The sequence below is a fragment of the Octodon degus genome, unplaced genomic scaffold (assembly GCF_000260255.1).
Source record: "Octodon degus isolate 3935 unplaced genomic scaffold, OctDeg1.0 scaffold00067, whole genome shotgun sequence".
Taxonomy (NCBI): Eukaryota; Metazoa; Chordata; class Mammalia; order Rodentia; family Octodontidae; genus Octodon; species Octodon degus.
Window position 1 is genome coordinate 9,531,468 of NW_004524643.1, and position 18,409 is coordinate 9,549,876.

At 34.2% G+C, this 18,409-nt stretch overlaps 1 protein-coding gene across 21 annotated transcripts in view; it reads right to left on the bottom strand.

Moving 5' to 3' along the window:
• Sox6 (SRY-box 6) overlaps nt 1-18,409 on the bottom strand; it is a 689,373-nt gene that overhangs the window by 532,820 nt on the left and 138,144 nt on the right. For 20 of the 21 annotated variants that reach the window (XM_004634909.2, XM_023719279.1, XM_023719289.1 and 17 more), the window contains exon 2: nt 1,326-1,397. The gene's annotated coding sequence lies outside the window, so the exon portion shown is untranslated. Of the gene's footprint in view, nt 1-1,325; nt 1,398-11,910; nt 11,951-18,409 lie in introns of those variants that run through there. The other variant, XM_023719274.1, reaches the window with a different exon arrangement.

Below are 18,409 nucleotides of genomic sequence, written 5' to 3' on the forward strand. Positions count from 1 at the left end.
GGAAAGGGAAAGGAAAGGAAGGAAAAAACACGTAGGGTACAATTTGGGTCACTCAAAATTACTTCCCTTCACTCAGATTTCTAATAAGATAAACTCAGCTCCCTACAGTTTTGTTCTCACCAAGAGTCCTTCAAAAATACTTTATATTTCTTTCTCCATCTTCTTTGCCTCCTAATCCTCACCATTGTACCTTGGAAAATTAACAGCTTATATTTAATTCAAATAAACCACAAAGTTTACACAATTTTGTTTTAAGCAAGAATTAAATTTTCAAATAATAAACTGTAAAGTGATACATTTTCATAAAATTAACAATTCATTCATTTTACAAAATGTACTGAACTATATCAAATATTACACACACACCTTTTTAAAAGTTGGTTCAAAATGCCTAGCCAGATCAATATTACCACTAGTTAAAGTGATTATAAGTAAAATTTTCACTGCTTTCTATTTAAATACTGAATTACTTTAATTATAGCATTTTCTCAAATAGCTTCCTAGAAATATGTTTTTTAAAACTTTACATTAAAAAAGAAAAACAGTACATTAAAAAAGAAAAAATTTTCCTATGTTTTTGTTGTTATCAAATGTCAAAAAGTCCTTTAAATATCAATGGCTTACAACAGTGTACACATAAATATATTTTAAAATCAAGACACTCAGAGAAATTTTTAAATGCCTGACATATACTCCCAACCATTTTCTTATCATAAATATTCATAAATTAAGTTAAAGTAATAGATCTTTAAAGTTTGTTTATTTTTTTCTTAAAATTTACCTACTTTCATGAAAAAAATATATATGTGGAACAGCTTGTATTTGGGAGATGGGATAATGGGAGGGATACAACGATTTTCCTATATATTACACATTCACCAAATGAGTGGTTCCTTAGTGTATACTCCCATTTACTGGCAGCTCTCTGAATTCTGTGTCATTGCATATCTTTTCTCTGAGCACAGGCACACAGCACTTTTCAAATCCAGATAACCAAAGATATACAAAGTCATAAGAGTAAATTATTTATATGTATGTGGACTAGAATCTTGAAAGTAGCCTATTTTTACCACTGGGCTCTAATCCCAAAAAGTAAGATATTTATTCTTTAGGCTTATTCTTACAGGTCCTACGTCTCATTATTTCATTGGAATTACAACAAACAGGATTTTTAAGCTGTCATCTTTTCTATACTCTTCCTACAAAAACATTATATTTAGAAAATACCAGAAACACTAATAAAAAGTCACATACAAGGGAAGTTAAGAATCTGTTTACATACTATGACTGTTACACTAGATAGTGACAAAAGTAAAAATACTTACAATTACGCACAAAAAGTCAGCCCCAGGACCCAGAAATCACTGGTAAATTGCCTTTGAATTCATGAAAATGATCTGAAAATTTAGACACAAAATGAAATGAGAAAGGAGAAGTAAATTGCATTTATGTATTTTATTAAAGAATTATATATTCTGGCTATAAGTTATGCTGTGTTTAACTCAGGCAACTGTCCTCATCAATGGCCAAAGAAAAAACTATTTCATCGTTCTACATCTAAGAATCCAAAATCTATATCCATTATGATTTTTTGGAAAAACTATCAGTAATGAATATTTTAAAATAACTAAAAATAAAGGGGAGATTTTGAAAATGGAGGAATAAAACAAATTACATTTGAAAAATATTTATCTCCGCAAATTAAGATGAGCAAGCTTCATAGAGAACATCTTTACTGTGTTCAACAGAACTATTTTATAGACCAAATAAGAAAAGAAGCAGTTCTTAGTCTACTAAGGTATGGATCCCATTAGCTGCTGAGGCCTGTATCAGCTACAATTCAATTTAAAATTGTTTTGCCTGTACACACTTTAGTTTTGGCTGAAGAGGTAACAGATGCAACTCAAACACACAGAACTAGCCTTGTAAAAAGGGTTAGCACAATGAGTCACTTTATACTCCTTAATATCTATGGTTTCCTCTCCCCAGAACCTCTATGCATTAGAAGGTAGTTTGGTAATTATTTTTATTGTTTGGTCTAAACACAGCACATTCTTAGTTCCGTGAAAACAAAGAATCTTTGTTGCAGAGGCTGTATTCTTTCCAGAATTAGGATGGCTATGAGCAGCGTTCAATTGAAAATAATAAGGGAGTTTGAGTTCCTAATTTAGGTCAGAATCTTTCCTAGGCTCTAGGGATTCCTTTGACTCATTGTGCATTTTTAAAAATATAGCCAGTAAACATCTAGGTTGCTAACTAGGTTTAAGCAAAGTTCTTTCTGGGAAATATAAAGCACAATGATCAACATCATTAATAGGAACCACTGTGCCTAACTTTGCAGTTATAGCACACATGGCCTTACCGTATTATGTATCAGCATTTGAAACTAAGTTGGGATATCAAATAAATACCTAATTCAGCCTTTCACAAGTCCCTAAAATATCATTTTACCTATGTGACCCCAATAATTTATTTTCTAGTCACAATTGATATAAAATGGTTTGGGCAGTTGGAAAACTTTAAATGTGATTGATAAATATGTTAGGTTTCCTCACTAAACCATCTTGTTTTTTAAGAGAACAGTGTCTGAGACCTTCCCCATCTGGTTTTCTTGGCTTCCAGCAATCCAATAATGCCTAATTCCACAGGAGCAACAAGAGTCTGGCCAGGGGAAAGTAGGGCTAACATTAATTTGGGGGATTATATCCTTTTCTATTCCATGGCTTTCTGTGGTTTTGGCTAGGAAAGTAATTTTATCTTGGATACCACATAACCCTACCTTCACACACTATTTAAGTGCCCAAGACCAGCAAAAGTACTGGGTCTAATAAAAGCTATTTTTACATTTTATTTCCCCTGAATTATACATTATAATTTCTTTGTAAAGAAATAAACTAAAAAAAAATCTGTAACCAAATTCTACATATCACTATCCTTTTAAAAAACATATTGCACCTTGTTTTACTGGAAATTACTTTTTTATGTATTTCGTACAGGGTCTCACTACACAGCTGACTCTGTAGTGACATTCCTGCTTTCAGCAATCCAATAATGGATTGTAATCCCAGTGGTAGGATTACAGGCATGCACCACCACACCCACACTCAGTGGCAGGCTCAGAGTGCCTGGGGATGAGCCAGTGCAGCATGTGGTGCCAGGGATTGAACCACAGTCCCTGTGCTTGCCTAAGCAGGCGATTAGTCTGCTGAGCTATCTCACCAGCCCTGGCAATTACTTTTGAAAAGGAATGAACTGGAATTATACAAAATCCATGATATATCTCATCCATTCATCTTCATGTAAACAATGGAGGTGGAGTAAGAAAATAGTATGACTGAATTAGATCTAATTGTTTATAAGCACTGGACTGGAGGAGTTAAAATCTCCAACTCTAAAAATATTTTTAATCTAAAATAAGTTAGATTCCAGACATTCAAGGCCAATAATATTCTAATATATACCAACAGAAAGTAAATTAATTTCCTCTGTCAGAGCAACACAGTCCTGCTACATAAGTTAAAACAACTCTGAATGACATTACCAAGTTACTTGCAGTACTAGTGAAATCTAGAGCAAATAATTAAAAGAAGGTAAGTCCTTAAAGCCACAGAGTGTAAAGGGAAAATGACTTTAGTGAATATTTATTTATACAGATAATCATAAATAAAGAAGCAGCATATTTTGATAGACAAAATAGTTAAGAATTAAGACACATATATTATAAACTACTTCTTTGAGAGATAGAAGTGTTTAGGCTAAAGAAAATATTTCCAAATGTAAAAGTGGTCACTGGTCCTGCAGCAGCACAAAAGTATGAAGTATAGAAAGGAAGGCCAGAGCAAACCACCATCTGTTCTGAAAATCACAGTTGGCTTAGAAGAAGCAGTGTTCAGAACATGCAAGCACATAGGAGTGGTTCCACTCCTCCTGCTAATTCTGCAAGTAATGAACGTGGGCTAGGAACTGCACTGGAAAGTAATAACATGCTAATGTAATTTCTTTTTTAAAATGGTCTTCCCCCTCAAGAATTTCAATCAATGATCATGCCACTGACTTTTACAGCTAACAATGGTGGTGATTTGCTTCCACCCACTGTCAAATCTTTTACACACTATAAATTTACAAAATTTAGGGGCTGGGAAGATGGCTCAAGGGCCCGGGGAGATGGCTCAGTAGAATAAGCACTTCCTTGGCAAGTGCAAGGGCCTGAGTTCAATCCCCGGGTCCACCAAACAATTAATAAATAAATAAAAAATAAATAAATTTACAAAATTTTAAAAGTACAATGGTATATGGACAGTGGAACATTATTCAGCCATAAAGCATGCAAATGGATTTGCAGGAAAGTGTAAAGAGGCCATTTCTCTGTGAAAACCACGGCATAGTCAGTTAAATAACACATGGCTTCTATTATACAAGAAATCTAAAATATAAATGAGCAAAATTAAAAAAAAGAGAAATGATAAGAAACTGAGAGAAACACCCTTGGAGATGGAAAGAGGATCACAGAGAAGTAAAATAGAAGGGGATAAAGGGTCTTAAGAAGATATGTTATGCACCTGTAACAGTTTCCCCCATTGAATGTAACTGTACATACATACTAATAAAAAATGCATTGTTCAAACACTTCAATATAAAAATGAATAAAGAATACAGAGTGGAAATGTACAGTGAAGAAAATCAAATTCCAATAATACAAAGGTGTTGACACAAAACATTAATCTAGATAATTAAAGAAATGTAAATAAAATATTTTCTCTACAACATCAGAAAAATATTTTATAAACTGAATAAAACTAGTATTGGTAAGGATGTTGGAAAATGATAACTTTAACATGCCACTGATGAGGTTATAAATTTGGTTTAACTTTCCTATTAAAATATAATTTAGTGAAAATTATAACATTAGACAGAGTACTGCAAGTTTATTTTACTATCTTATGGATAGGTATTATTTAGGTTTTTACATGTAGCAGGTCTAATGTATCCCAAAACAATAAAGATATTTTCAAATTCAGTATGTCACTTACACAGTGAAAAAGAATCAATTCTAGGATAACTTACTAGACCAAAAGCAAAACCCAAATATTAAAATCTGTTTAAAAAAAAATCTTCAAGATTGCAAGGCAAATTCAAACAAGTATCCTGACCACAAATGAAGAAACCATAAACATTTGCACATACGCAGGTCCTACTCTACCAAAAATAGCTAATAGATCAAAGGTAAATAGCAAATAAAAACACTGCTACCTCCCCATATAATTAGACTTTAAAAGCTTCAAAGCTACATTTTTTAATCTTATTTACTGCTGAGAGCCACACCTATCGTTTTTTTAACACACACCCATCTTTCTTTTTATTATTTGATTTTGCAAGACAATCTAACATCAAATAAGCAGTTGAATTCAAGTAGTTCCAACATGGAGAATCAATGATTCTAAGTATTATTTAAAACACTGAAGTCTTTCCAAAAATATCTGAAGCAAAATTTTCCCACCTTTACATCAAATTATAGTATTAGATATTTAAAGCTTTAGAATCAAGTAATTTTATTTAATTTATTGATTTGCTGATTTAAATTTGCATATAGTGAAACACTGAGTTAAAACAATTGTTTTCAAAGCATTTATTTTCTTAACTATCATTCTGGGAAAGTTAGTGTGCCTAGCCTCCTGAATATTAAAATTAAAATAGAGTTATTAAATGACATCTTACATGCAAAGACAAAAACCTTTTCTTAAATATATTCTTTTGCTTTAAAACTATAATCATTCCTTCCCCATCAATTTGGGGAGAAGAAATTTTTACTATTGTTATCACTTCTTTCTTTATACCTTTAGCAGGCTAAACCTGTTTTTTTTAACATCATAATGCTTAGAAATTATATAAAATAAGGCAGAAATTAAGTTAGTGGAGAAAAATAAAATAAGAAAATTGACTTTTAAGAAAACTGATACCTGATATTTTGAATGCAATTACTAATAACTAAGAGCAATTACTGATTACTAAAAGTTAATCATAATAGGGAACAGAAACTAAAGACTTAGCTTCCAGTGTTTATATCTTCAAAGGCAAAAATAAAAATATTTCTAGAGTATCTTGGAGGACAAGATGCTACACAGTCTAATACTGCACTTTCCTAGAACTTAGTCCCTCAAAAAATTGGAACTTCTCATATTGTTTTTGTTTTGGTTTTTGGTTTTTGGTTTTTTATTTTAAAGTGTAATAAAACAAAAACAAAGACTTAAACCCAAAAAATGATACAGAATTTCAAGACAAGATAATAGGAAATTAACAATGATTGTGATATCTCCTGTTATTAAACTGTAACTGAAGCCAACTCACAGTTGCCTATTCTGGTACTCCATGTTGCTCACCTAGGTTCTCAACATAACTTCAGAATAGAGGGAAACAATGAGGAGAAATATTGGCAAAGCATTCAAAGAACCACTTAACATCTTTTAGTAACCACACTGCATTAAGATGGCTGCCTTTTCTAAAAGCAGTAGTGTAAAGGAAGTTGTAGAGATCAGTGAGTCCACCGATCCTCTAAATATTTTATCTAGGACTCCTTCATATTATCCTAGAACTTATTAAGAGTCCCAAAGAGTTAGTGTTACATTTATCAACATTTACTATATTTGAAACCAAAACCAAAGTATTTCATGGTTGTGAACTCATTTAAAACAACAATAAATCATCTATTACATGATAATATAATATATATATTACTACACATATCTTCAAAACAAAACATTGGAATAAAAAACAGGATTGTTTTATATTTCTTAAAATTTCTTAAATACCTAGATTTTTAAGACACCTAGATTTTCATGGATGCATCAGCATTCACTCTGTCGAGATGAGTTAAATAGCTGAGTCAATGAAGAGACTCCATTTGCACACAGATACATAGCTGCAAAGACCAGTGTATTGTAATAGCCTTTTCAGATAATTGTGGCTATTTTTCTCTAACACTATATCAAATCTTGACAAGAAATCATTTTTCAAAGATTTAATGTAATTTGAAAACTAAATGGCAATAAATTTTTGTGTCATTATTTAAAAATCATATAGCAGCCTTTAAGTGGATCTTTGTTCATGATTTTGTAACATCATACATTGGTTCATTTGGAAAAATAAAGCACTGGTTCACTGGGTTATTCAGAGCTTCAAAATGTTGACATGTTTCATTATATAATATTCCTTAAATCACATTTCTGAATATAATATCACTACCAATCTTATCAGAAAAGCCTTTAAGCATAGGGGAAGCCACCAAGTTGATAATGGTGAATACAAACTTTCTATATCACTGAAAGCTCAAATTTTACTGACAAAAAGCAGTAGCAGTTACTTTTATTAAAGTGGGCAGACTCACCTTGTTAATTTTCAAAAAAAAAAAAAAAAAGTCTGTATAGCCATTAGCTGTTCTTTCAGGAAAAACTGTACCTTACCAAAAAGTTGTTGGTTAACTAACAAATGATTTTTTTCTTAAGCTAACTATCATACCAGATATGTATCATATGTGCTTTGTGCATATTTCTCGTTTCAAAATATTAAGAGGGCTTTTTGTTTATTTTTTCCATAAGTGATAGGGATAAAAAAAATTCAGTGAGTCCTGACATAGCTTGGCTTCACTGTTTTGACCTGTGAAGGAACCAGCAGTTCTACCTAAAACAGCATTGTATTTTCTTTCTTTCTTTCTTTCTTTCTTTCTTTCTTTCTTTCTTTCTTTCTTTCTTTCTTTCTTTCTTTCTTTTTCAGAACCAGGGATTGAACTCAGGCCCTTGTGCTTGCCAGGGAAACGCTTATTCCATTGAGCCATCTCCCCGGCCCCCTTTTTATAAATTGGCAGATTTTTTTTATTTTTTTGGCAGTACTAGGGATCAAACTTAGGACTTTGCACTTGCCCCAGGCCCCGTATTTTCAGCACAACTGTCAACATAGTGAAAAAGGCAGAGAGCAATTTTGCATTATGTTGAAAATGGTTTAGATTTTGACAACCTTTTGATAGGACCCCAAGGGTTCCCATAATCTGTGAACCACTTTTTGATAACTGCTTATCTATTCTGTTAGTCCATGTTGCTACTAAGAAAACTAATTTACTATTTTCAAGTCAACAAAGAAGAGATAAACAAAAGCTAGTGTAACTAGTGTAATATGGCAAATGCCAATGGAAATTTTTCTTTTTCATCTTTTTAAAAGAATAATATTAATTTATTCCTTATGTTCAGATTCTTTCCCCTTTACTATAGCTATTGCTTTTTGGGGGTTTTCTTTGTTTGTTTGTTTTTCGGTGGGTGTTTGTTTGTTTGTGGTACAGGGGATTGAACTCAGGACGCTGCACTTGCCAGGCAAACGCTTATTCTACTGAGCCATCTCCCTGGACCTGAGCTATCTCCCCAGACCCTTTGTTTTGTTTTGTTTTGTTTTTGTACTTTTCAGTAGGGGTCTACAGGGTCTACAGGGTCTCACTATGTAGATCAGATTTGTAGTGATCGGCCTGTGTTCAGCCTCCCAAAGAGCTGGCATTTCCGCTCGTGCCACCACACCCAGTCTCAATTGTGTCTGGTGGCAGGGCCAGAGGGGTATGCCAGGGATCGAACCTCTGGCTGCTGTATCTACCTAAGCAAGTGCTTTAATCTGCTGAGCTATTAGGCCGGCCCTCCCTTTTACTATATCTATTGTACTTTTCAGATCTTATTTATTCTTTGAAGTTCTTACACTAGGGAAACAATTTGTCCTTATTATTTGTTTTTGCTTCTTTCCTCTTAAAAATAAAATTTTTAAAAATGAACAATATAATAAGTAGAAATTACCTGTTGGTACACTTTAGTTCAGTTCAAAATAAATCTTTAAAGACAATAGAATAAGTTCCCTCATAAAACATAAGTTGTCAAATGTGAGCTGAATAACTCTATTACAAAACCTGTAAATTCTTAACATTGAGTTGTACAACCTGAAAAGTTGTACCAAATTTAGTTGATTATATAATCACTTAGAAAACCTTTATAATAGTCAAATATGTGATCTGCCACTCCAAGCCTATTAAATCAGAAGTCTTTGAGTTGGCTTGGGGTTTCCTTTTTTTTTTTTTTTAATTTTACAGGTGACTATAACAGCTGGTCTTGCTATAAATTAATGTTCAGGAACTGCTACACCAATTCTCCTCTAAGGTCACTACCACTCTAAAATTATAATTCTATACTGTATCTATACCTATTAGAACTACAGTGGGCCAGCCAGATAGCTCAGCAGATTAAAGCACCTACAATCAGGTGCAGGTGCTAGGGGTTCGATCCCCAGGCCTGCCCTGCTGGCCCCACCTCCAGGGTGCACTGAGACAACACTTGATACTGGGCATGGTGACACACACCTGTAATCCCAGCTCTTGGGAAGCTGTAAACAGGCAGATCACTGTGAGTCCGATCTAGTAGTGAGACCCTGAACACCCTATGGACCCTTCCCTAAAATATAAAACAAACAAACAAACAAACAAACATAGAACTACATGCTTACACTGTAATGCAACCCATTTTAAACCAAATTTAATAGATTAATGGCAGTCTGAATCAAGGTATTTCCAGATCAGAAGAAAAGTTATGAATGTTGCATTTCATAAGCCCACAAGTCCACCTCTGACAGCATGGGTAGTGAACTATCAACCAGAGATAGGATTGCCTAAGTTTCTCACAATTTCACAACTGTTCTAAATAATATATCCCACTGTTCTCTTCACAACAGATATGTGTGAACAAGGATATTCAATAAAAAATATACATTCATTGCACACATAAAAAATGAATTATTTAAAAGAAAAGGACATGTGTTTATAAAGACATTGTTTAAAGGCAGCTTGATCACAAACTTCCAAAAGTCACTTACAGAACCACCATTTGACTTACAGCAAAAATCTTCTGTTTTTTGAGGTCTTAACTATAGAAAAATTCTATATATTTTGTTAATACAACACAAAATGGCAACACCACTTGATCAGAATGAAACAAGTATTTAGCAACGGGTTAAGAATAATTTTGGAATGTATTTTGTACCTTTTCACTCAATAAGCCCATAATTTTTTATCTGTTCTTTCCCAGTCCTTGCTTTACTAAGCAGAAAGAAAAAAAAGAAAGATCACTCTTAATGAATTAATACCTCTTTTTCTTCCTTGTCACCTTTCTGATTTGATCCATACATACAAATTCGATATCACTTAATAACAAAAGACAGCAAAGGAAGTCTGTGTAGTTAGGGTAGGAGAAAAAAGTATCAAAGGTAATCCTCTGATTGACTGCACCAGAACTACTTGGGATGCTCATTAATATTTTTAAAAATAAGATGTCTTTTAAAAATATTATTAGGCCCCACCTAGACCTACTGATTCTGTGATGCTACCACGTGCCCCTAGGAACATATTTTTAATCATAGACCTCAGGTAATTCCCAGCATGAAAAATTCAAGAATTGCTCAGAGAAAAGGCATCTGTGTTAAATGTGGGTAACTTCATAAAAACTTCAGTGGAGAAATGAAGATTTTGTAATGATATAAAATATTTTATCTTAAATTAATGGTTTTGGATTTGTTTGTTTATTTTTGTACTAAGAATTAAACTCAGGACATTGCACTTGTCTGCCAGGCACTATGCCCTGAGCTATATCTCTGTATCTTTTTTATGTAATTTAACATGGTATTAGAAATTAGACATGGAATTCAGCCTAAATGTTGTCTTAGTCATTGATGGATTTTTAAAATTTGAGATAAAGATATAAGCTACTCTCCAGCAATTCAATCCACATTTCTGAGCACCCATGGGCCACAAGGCACAAATAGGCATCTTTAGGGATAGAAAATAATGAAGGATAATCTTCAGTCACTGACAATACAGATTCACTATAAGATGAATATTGTAGTTAGAACAGTTTCACATTATAGTACATTGACATCTTGAGAAAGATGAGAGGATTCTTTTCCTGATATGCTTTTTTCTCTTTGGATTCTGCTCATAAGCAGAGTAATAATAGAATGGCAGAATATTTTTAAAAAATGATTTAACAAAACATTGTAAATAAATACTAATTTCAAGGCCACACATCTTTGTTTTGTATAGAGTACACGAATGTAAACAAATGAGACACGGCTGCCTTTATTCTAGATAATTAAACCAAGATAAAGCTGAAGACATCTTAAAAGGGTCAGTTGTGATCTTCATTTCAAGAAACTCTTCTTGTTGCTAGTTGGTAGGCTCCTTCTTAACAACATAAATGGCTTCAGTAATGGAGCTCTATAATTTAAAGTATCAGGCAAATAACACCAAGTAATTCAGATGAGTTGACACCGCCTGTTGTGCAAATATGTACTCAGACAACTATAAAAATAACAGCTGCATTATCAACTGGATACAGACCAGAACAACTTAGGGGAACACAGAGAGTTAACATGGCCTGAGCTTGCTATATAGAGTGTTTGTGACACTTTACATTATTTAAGCATTTCTAAATTCATAGTAGAAATTTAGAAGGGGAGTGATCCTAAAAGAAGTAAAGCATAAAGATTTAGTAATTATGGGCTAATTATCTAAGAGTCCTAATTCCTAGAATAAAACATTGTTACTCATAATTAATTGAAGCTTTACATTATACCAGGTACTATATGAGCCCAGAAGGAGGACGGGTGGAATAGCAAAAGAATTGATGGCTTCAAAGAGTTCACAACCTAGTCAAGGCAAATAATTACACCTTTGTGTGAAATGTTAGCTGGAGAAAACAGAACATAGAGTTATCTGATCTCATTTCCTAAAGTAAAAAAATATGTATTTTTAAAAGGAATAGTTATCATTCTCCTCCCAAGGTTTTTGTGAGGAGCAGAGATATGAAAAAATGCCAATCCTGCTTTTCTCCTGAGATTTACCAGAAATGTGTCCAAGTCATGACTGGATCCATGATTCAAGGGTTAGTTTAGCCACATCCTTCATAAGGCGAATAACTGAGAGGCAACAAGACCCTAGAGCTGTGACCTGGGCACTGGCACCACATCACAATGCTCAACAATGCCACACAGCAAAGCCACTAGGAGCTTAGCTGGACACTGCATTAGTATTTTCCAAAGTTAATTAGGTCTTTTGCTCACCCTCAAACCCACAGAAGTAAGAAGATCATGTGGAGAGATCTTGATGATGTTTTTGCAATATCTTCATAACAATTTAAATGTTTCATGTTTAAGTCCAAAATATGTTCTAGCTTCTCTCATAGACTATTTTACTTCCCATTAAAAAAATATCATGGAAAACAAGATGAGATGTCCTCAAGTTTACAGGACAGGTGGGTGATTGGTGGGGAGGGTGCTTTCATTATTAAAAGTTTCTACTTACTAGGCTTATGTCCATTCCAAAAAAATAAATAAATAAATATATTTAGTTACTTCATCTATACAATGGGATCCTCCAAATTCAATTTTCTCACAAAATATCAGCTATACTACTTCAGTCTTGCTCTGCACTAAAAAGATAATTGACAAGAGACAATTTATAAAGTACAACCAGGTTGAAGGCCTGGATTGTAAAATATGTTTTCCGGTGCCATCACCTTCCCATCTCTCCAAACCCCAAAGTACCAATTCCTATCTTTTCCAGCTCTGAAATTTTCCTAATTTCAACCTCATTTGTTGATCCCCCACAACCCATGAGATCTGGTGGAGCTATATGTGTGCACTCTGTGCATTATATAACTCCAAATTCCCAATATTACTGTAGTAATATCAGGACTGAGACAAAGGCTGCTATACCCCCCACTTTTTTGTGGAACCAGGGATCCAACTCAGGACCCTGCCCTTACCAGGCAGGCACTTAAGCTGCTGATCTGTCTCCCTGACATCTACTATCCTTTTTTAATGAGAAGAGAAGGAAAAAAAATACATATTTTCCTTTTTCATTTTTTCCATCTTTCCAGTGTTAAAGACCTAGTCTTACATTTTAGCTTATGAACCTTGTTTCACTAAAATTCACAATAAGAAAGATAACTACCATTAAGCAAATTTTATAAATCAAGCTATGTTTAGTTCATATTAGCTTTCCAACAATTACCCATGAAAAAAGTCACTATCACTGTTTTATAAAAGAAAATCCTGAAATCCAATGAGTAAATATTCACAAAAGTGATAAGCTCAGTACTGAAACTCGGAAATTCTGGTTCCAAACCTAAAGCATTCCCTGTTTCATTTAAGTAGCATTTCTTGATATTTTAGGTCCTAGCCCATTCTCAGACCTATTGGTTGTCATGATAAAAGACCTTTTGAGAGATCCTGCCATTTTCTATTGTTAACAATGGTATAGTTGTTGCTTTTAATTAGCTTTTACTATATTCTAATAGCATGTTTGTTCTTGAGCCATTGTTGCTGTGGTTTGTTTTTCCATCTCTGAGCAGTCATGAGGATCTAGTCCTCAAAAAAAGGCTGACACTAAGGAGACCCTCATATAAAACCAGAAGAGATATTGATCCTAACAGATGCATAGCTCTAACTCACAAGAAATGAAAAAACAAGGCCACCTGACTTCTCTAAAAGTCCGTAACTGGTCAGCAGTTGAATATAAAAATAGCAAAATGGATGAAATGCCAAACAATTCAAAAGATTAGTTTTTTAAATGATTAATAACTTCAAAGAGAATACAAATAAATAGCTGGATAAATTAGGGAAGATAACATAGGCTATGAAGGAATAATTCAACAAAGAGACAAAAATTCTAATAAAGAACCACATGAAGTCTTAGAAATTAGAAGCTCAACAGTAAAAAAGCAGACCAACAGACTGGAATGAGAAGGAAACAGTCTTAGGACTTGAAGGCAAAGTTGATGAACAATCACACTTGTAAACTAATTTAAATAAAATAAATCGTGAAGAAAACACCCAAGAACTCTGAAACACTGTCAAAACATGAAACTTACACACTTTAGGGTAGAAGAGCCAAGATACAGAGTAGAGGCATAGAAAAACTGTTCAGTACAATGACGGCAGAAAACTTCCCAACTCTTGGCAAAGGTGTGGACATCCAGATACACTGGGTATAGTACATAAAGCCCCAAACAGGCAGGACCAGAAAGAACCTCCATAGATATTAGAGATAAAATGCCAAGAGTACAGAACAAGGGAATAATAATGAAAGCTGCAAGAAAGAAATGCCAAGTCATTTATAAAACCAAATCCACCAGAATCATGGCAGATTTCTCTACACAAACTCAAAAAGCCAGGACAGCAAGCAAAAAATGATACATGTAAAGCCCTGGAAAAAAAAAAAACAAACCTGGCTGGGAGTGATGGTGCCCGCCTATAATCCCAGCACTTGGGAGGCTAAGGCAGGAGGATCATTGCAAGTTGGAGACCAGCCTAGGCTACAAAGTGAACTCAAGGTCAGCCTGAAATGCATAGTGAGACCCTGTCTCAACAAAGGCAAAAAATAAAAAATAAAAATAAAAATCTGCCAATCTAGATTACTATATCCATCAAAGCCCTTCTTCAAAATCTAAGAAAAGGGCTGGGAAGACAGGTTAGCAGTATAAGAGCCTTCCTGGCAAACACAACCCGGTTTGATCTCCAGTACCACATGCTGGGGCGGGGAAGATGGCTCAGTAGAATAAGTGCTTCCCTGGCAAGTGCAAGGGCCTGAGTTCAATCCCCGGTTCTGCAAAAAAAAAAAAAAAGACACATGCTGTGTCAGCCCCAACCTGGGCACAATGAACCAGAAACTGGGAGTGGTGGTACAGGCCTGTCATTCCAGCACTGGGGAGGCTGAAACAGAAGATTCACTAGGAGTTCGAGCTGCGTAGCAAGACCCTGTACCAAAAGCATAAATTTTTTAAAAAAGAATCTAAGAATCTACGCTTACTCCAAGGTAAGCATAAACTAAAGGAATTCACGATCACTATATCAGAAGACACTAGAGGAAGTCTACATATACATAAGCAAGAGTAGTTAAGAAAATGAAAATTAATAAAAAATCACATATTAGAAAACAAAATGACAGGATTTCATATGTGCCTTTCTATGATATCTCTGAACACAAATGGTCTCACTTCTCATACTGAAAAACAGACAGGCTGAGAGAATTTAAAAAATAAAACAAAACTCTGCTGCCTGAATTGTACACTTACAGCAAAGACACAGCCTGAAGACAAGAGGGTTGAAATGATATTCCATGTGGGTGAAACAAGAACCTTCAAGACAAAATTAGAAGAGTTAAGGGCTGGCCACAAGGACTGGGGTTCAATCCTCAGTGTGGCATGCCAGCCCTGCCCTTGGGGCACAGTGAGATGGGGACTGAAACTGGGCATGGTGGTGCACACCTATAATCCTAGCGCTTGCGAGGCTGAAAACAGGAGGATCACTAGGAGTCTGATCTGTGTAGTGAGACCCTCTACTAAATACATTTTTTTAAAACATAGAAGAGATAAAGGCCACCGCATATTGGTAAAGGGAACAATTCACCAAGAAAATATAATCATGAATGTGCACCAGATAATCCACTAAGAAGGCATAGCAACCACAAATGTGTACTGGCAACAGTACACTCAATTATATAAAACAACCCTTCCTCAACACAAAGGAACACATTAGCCCTGATACAGTAACACTGAGTGTAATAGCTTTCTAAATTCAAAAAAAAAAAAGTGAGTGATTTCAGTACTCCACTCTCGCCATAGGTTGTCCAAAGAAAAGGACCAAAAAGGAAAATATAATTAATCTCCACCATAGAGCAAATGGATTTAGCAAACCCTGACAGAACATTCTATCCAACAACTGCAGGATACAGCACATGGAAATTTCTCCAAAACAGAACATATTTAGGCCATAAAGAAATCCTTCATAAATGCAAAAATAAAATAGTGTATTGTATTTTATTTTATTAGACTACAATTAAATAAAACAAGAAATAAAGTAGGAGAGAAGATATAAAAACTATACAAACATATGAAGATCAAAAATTCATTTTTGAATGATCACTGGGCTACTGAAGAAATCAGGCAAAAAAAAAAAAAAATTAAGGCCCTAAAATTAAATGAAAATGGACATATAAAATGCCAGAATTTCTGGGAAGCAGAAAATGTAGTTCTAAGAGGGAAGTTGATATCAACGAGTACCTACATTATAAGTCAGTGAACTAAAAGAAATAATCCAATTATACATATCAAGTTATAAGAAAAACAGGAACAAACCAAAAGCAAACGTAACAGATAAAAGGAAATAATAGATACCAAAACTGAAAATAGTGAACTCAACACTAGAAGAATAATACAAAAGGTCAATGAATAAAAGACTCAAATCTTTGAAAAGACAAACAAGATTAACAAATCCTCAGCAAAACCAAAAACCAGAGAAAACCAAATAAAACAAAGAAAAAAATGGAGATGTCACAAGAGAAGATCATTAGTGTTGTTTTTTAAAATTAATCACCCAGTAAATTGGAGAATCTAGAAAAAAATGTATAAAATTCTAGATACTCATAACTACCAAAACTGAACCAAGAAGATATGTTAAAATTCTAAAATTTTAACAAGTAACATGGAATGATATTCAAACAGTAATGAAAAGTCTCCAAACAAACAAACAAAAGGGACCAGATGAATTTATTGATAAATGTTACCAGATCTTTACAGAAGAACTAGCATCAATGCTCCTCAAACTACTACATGATCTAGAAAGATAGGAATTCTTTCGAATTCATTTTATAAGGCCAATGTCACCCTGATACCAAAATCAGTTAAAAACATAAGAAAACTACACACCAATATCCTTGATGAATATAGATGCAAAAATATTTCCTATAATACTTGCAAAAAGAATTCAGTAACACCTCGGAAAGATCATATGGGATAATCAAGTATATTTTGTTCCAAGGACGTGAGGATGGGTAAACATATGGAAATCAAAAAGACACCACATAAATAGAATTAAGGATAAAAATGACAACATCATTTCAATAGTAGCAGAAAAAGCCACTTTGATAAAATTCAGTATTCATTCATGATAAAAGCCCTTAAAAACCAAACATAGAGGTATCCTTTGTCATATGAAGGTACACTCTTATTTTCAGTAAAGGAGCCAAAATACACATCAGAAAAAAAAAAAACTTTTTAACAAATAGTGCTGGGAAAACTACACATTCAGACATAGAAGTTTCAAACTAGATCCTTGTCCTTCACCTTGTGTAAAAATGAACCAAAGACCAAGGTATGAGAACTAAAACTTTGGAACTGCTAGGTAAAAACATGAGAAGCCCTTGAAGTCATAGCCACAGGCAGTCTTCCTGAACAAAACTCCAATCACACAGAAAATAACAAAAGTCAACAAATGGTACTACCTCAAATTAAAAAGCTTCTGCACAAGAACGGGGAGATGGCTCAGTGGAATAAGCGTTTCCCTGGCAAGCTTAAGGGCCTGAGCTCAATTCCCACTTCTGCAGAAAAAAAAAAAAAAAAAAAAAAAAAAAAAAAAAAAAAAAAAAAAAAAAAAAAAAAAAAAAAGCTTCTGCACAGTCAAGTAAACAACCAAAGGAATGCATAGTCTCAAAATGGGAGAAAATCTTTGCCTGCTATTATCCCAATAGAGGGTTAATATCTAGACTATTTAAAGAACTAGAAAAAAATTCACAAGAAGTGTGCCAATCAATAAATGGGAAATGGCTGGTGAGATAGCTCAGTGGACTAAGTGCCCACTTAGGCAAGCATAGGGACCAGGGTTTGATCCCCAGCATCACATGCCAGACTGGCCCCAACCCCAGGCACATGGAGCCAGCCACCAAGACTGGATGTGCACACCTGTAATCCCAGTGCTGGGGAGGCTCAAAACAGGAGGATCACTAGGAGCCCAAGCTGTGTAGTGAGACCCTGTACCAAATACATAAATAAATACATAAATGGGCAAACTGAAATCATCACATACTTCTAAGAAGTACCAATGACCAATAAGTTTACCAAAAAAATGTGCAGAGGTTTAACTATTAGGGAAATGCAAATCAAAACTGCATTGGAAAAAGAAACTATATTGAGATTCAATTGCATCCCAAACTGAATTATTTTTTATCAAGAAAACAAAAAATAACAAACACCGGTGAAGAGGCAGAGGAAAAGGAATCTTTATACACTGTTGGTAGGAATGTAAATACATACAGCTACAATAAAAGTTAGTATGGAGATTCCTAAAAAAACTAAGAATACAACTGCCTTGTGACCCACATGTACCAATCCTTAGTGGTGGGGATATTTGCATACCTATGTATATTGGGGCACAATTCTCAACAGCCAAGATAAGAAACCAGCCTCGAAGCCTATCAAAGGATGAATGGATGAAGAAAATGAATGTGGTATACTCCTCAAAACAATGATTTACTTTCCAACTATGCAAAAGTCCTCTCAGTCCC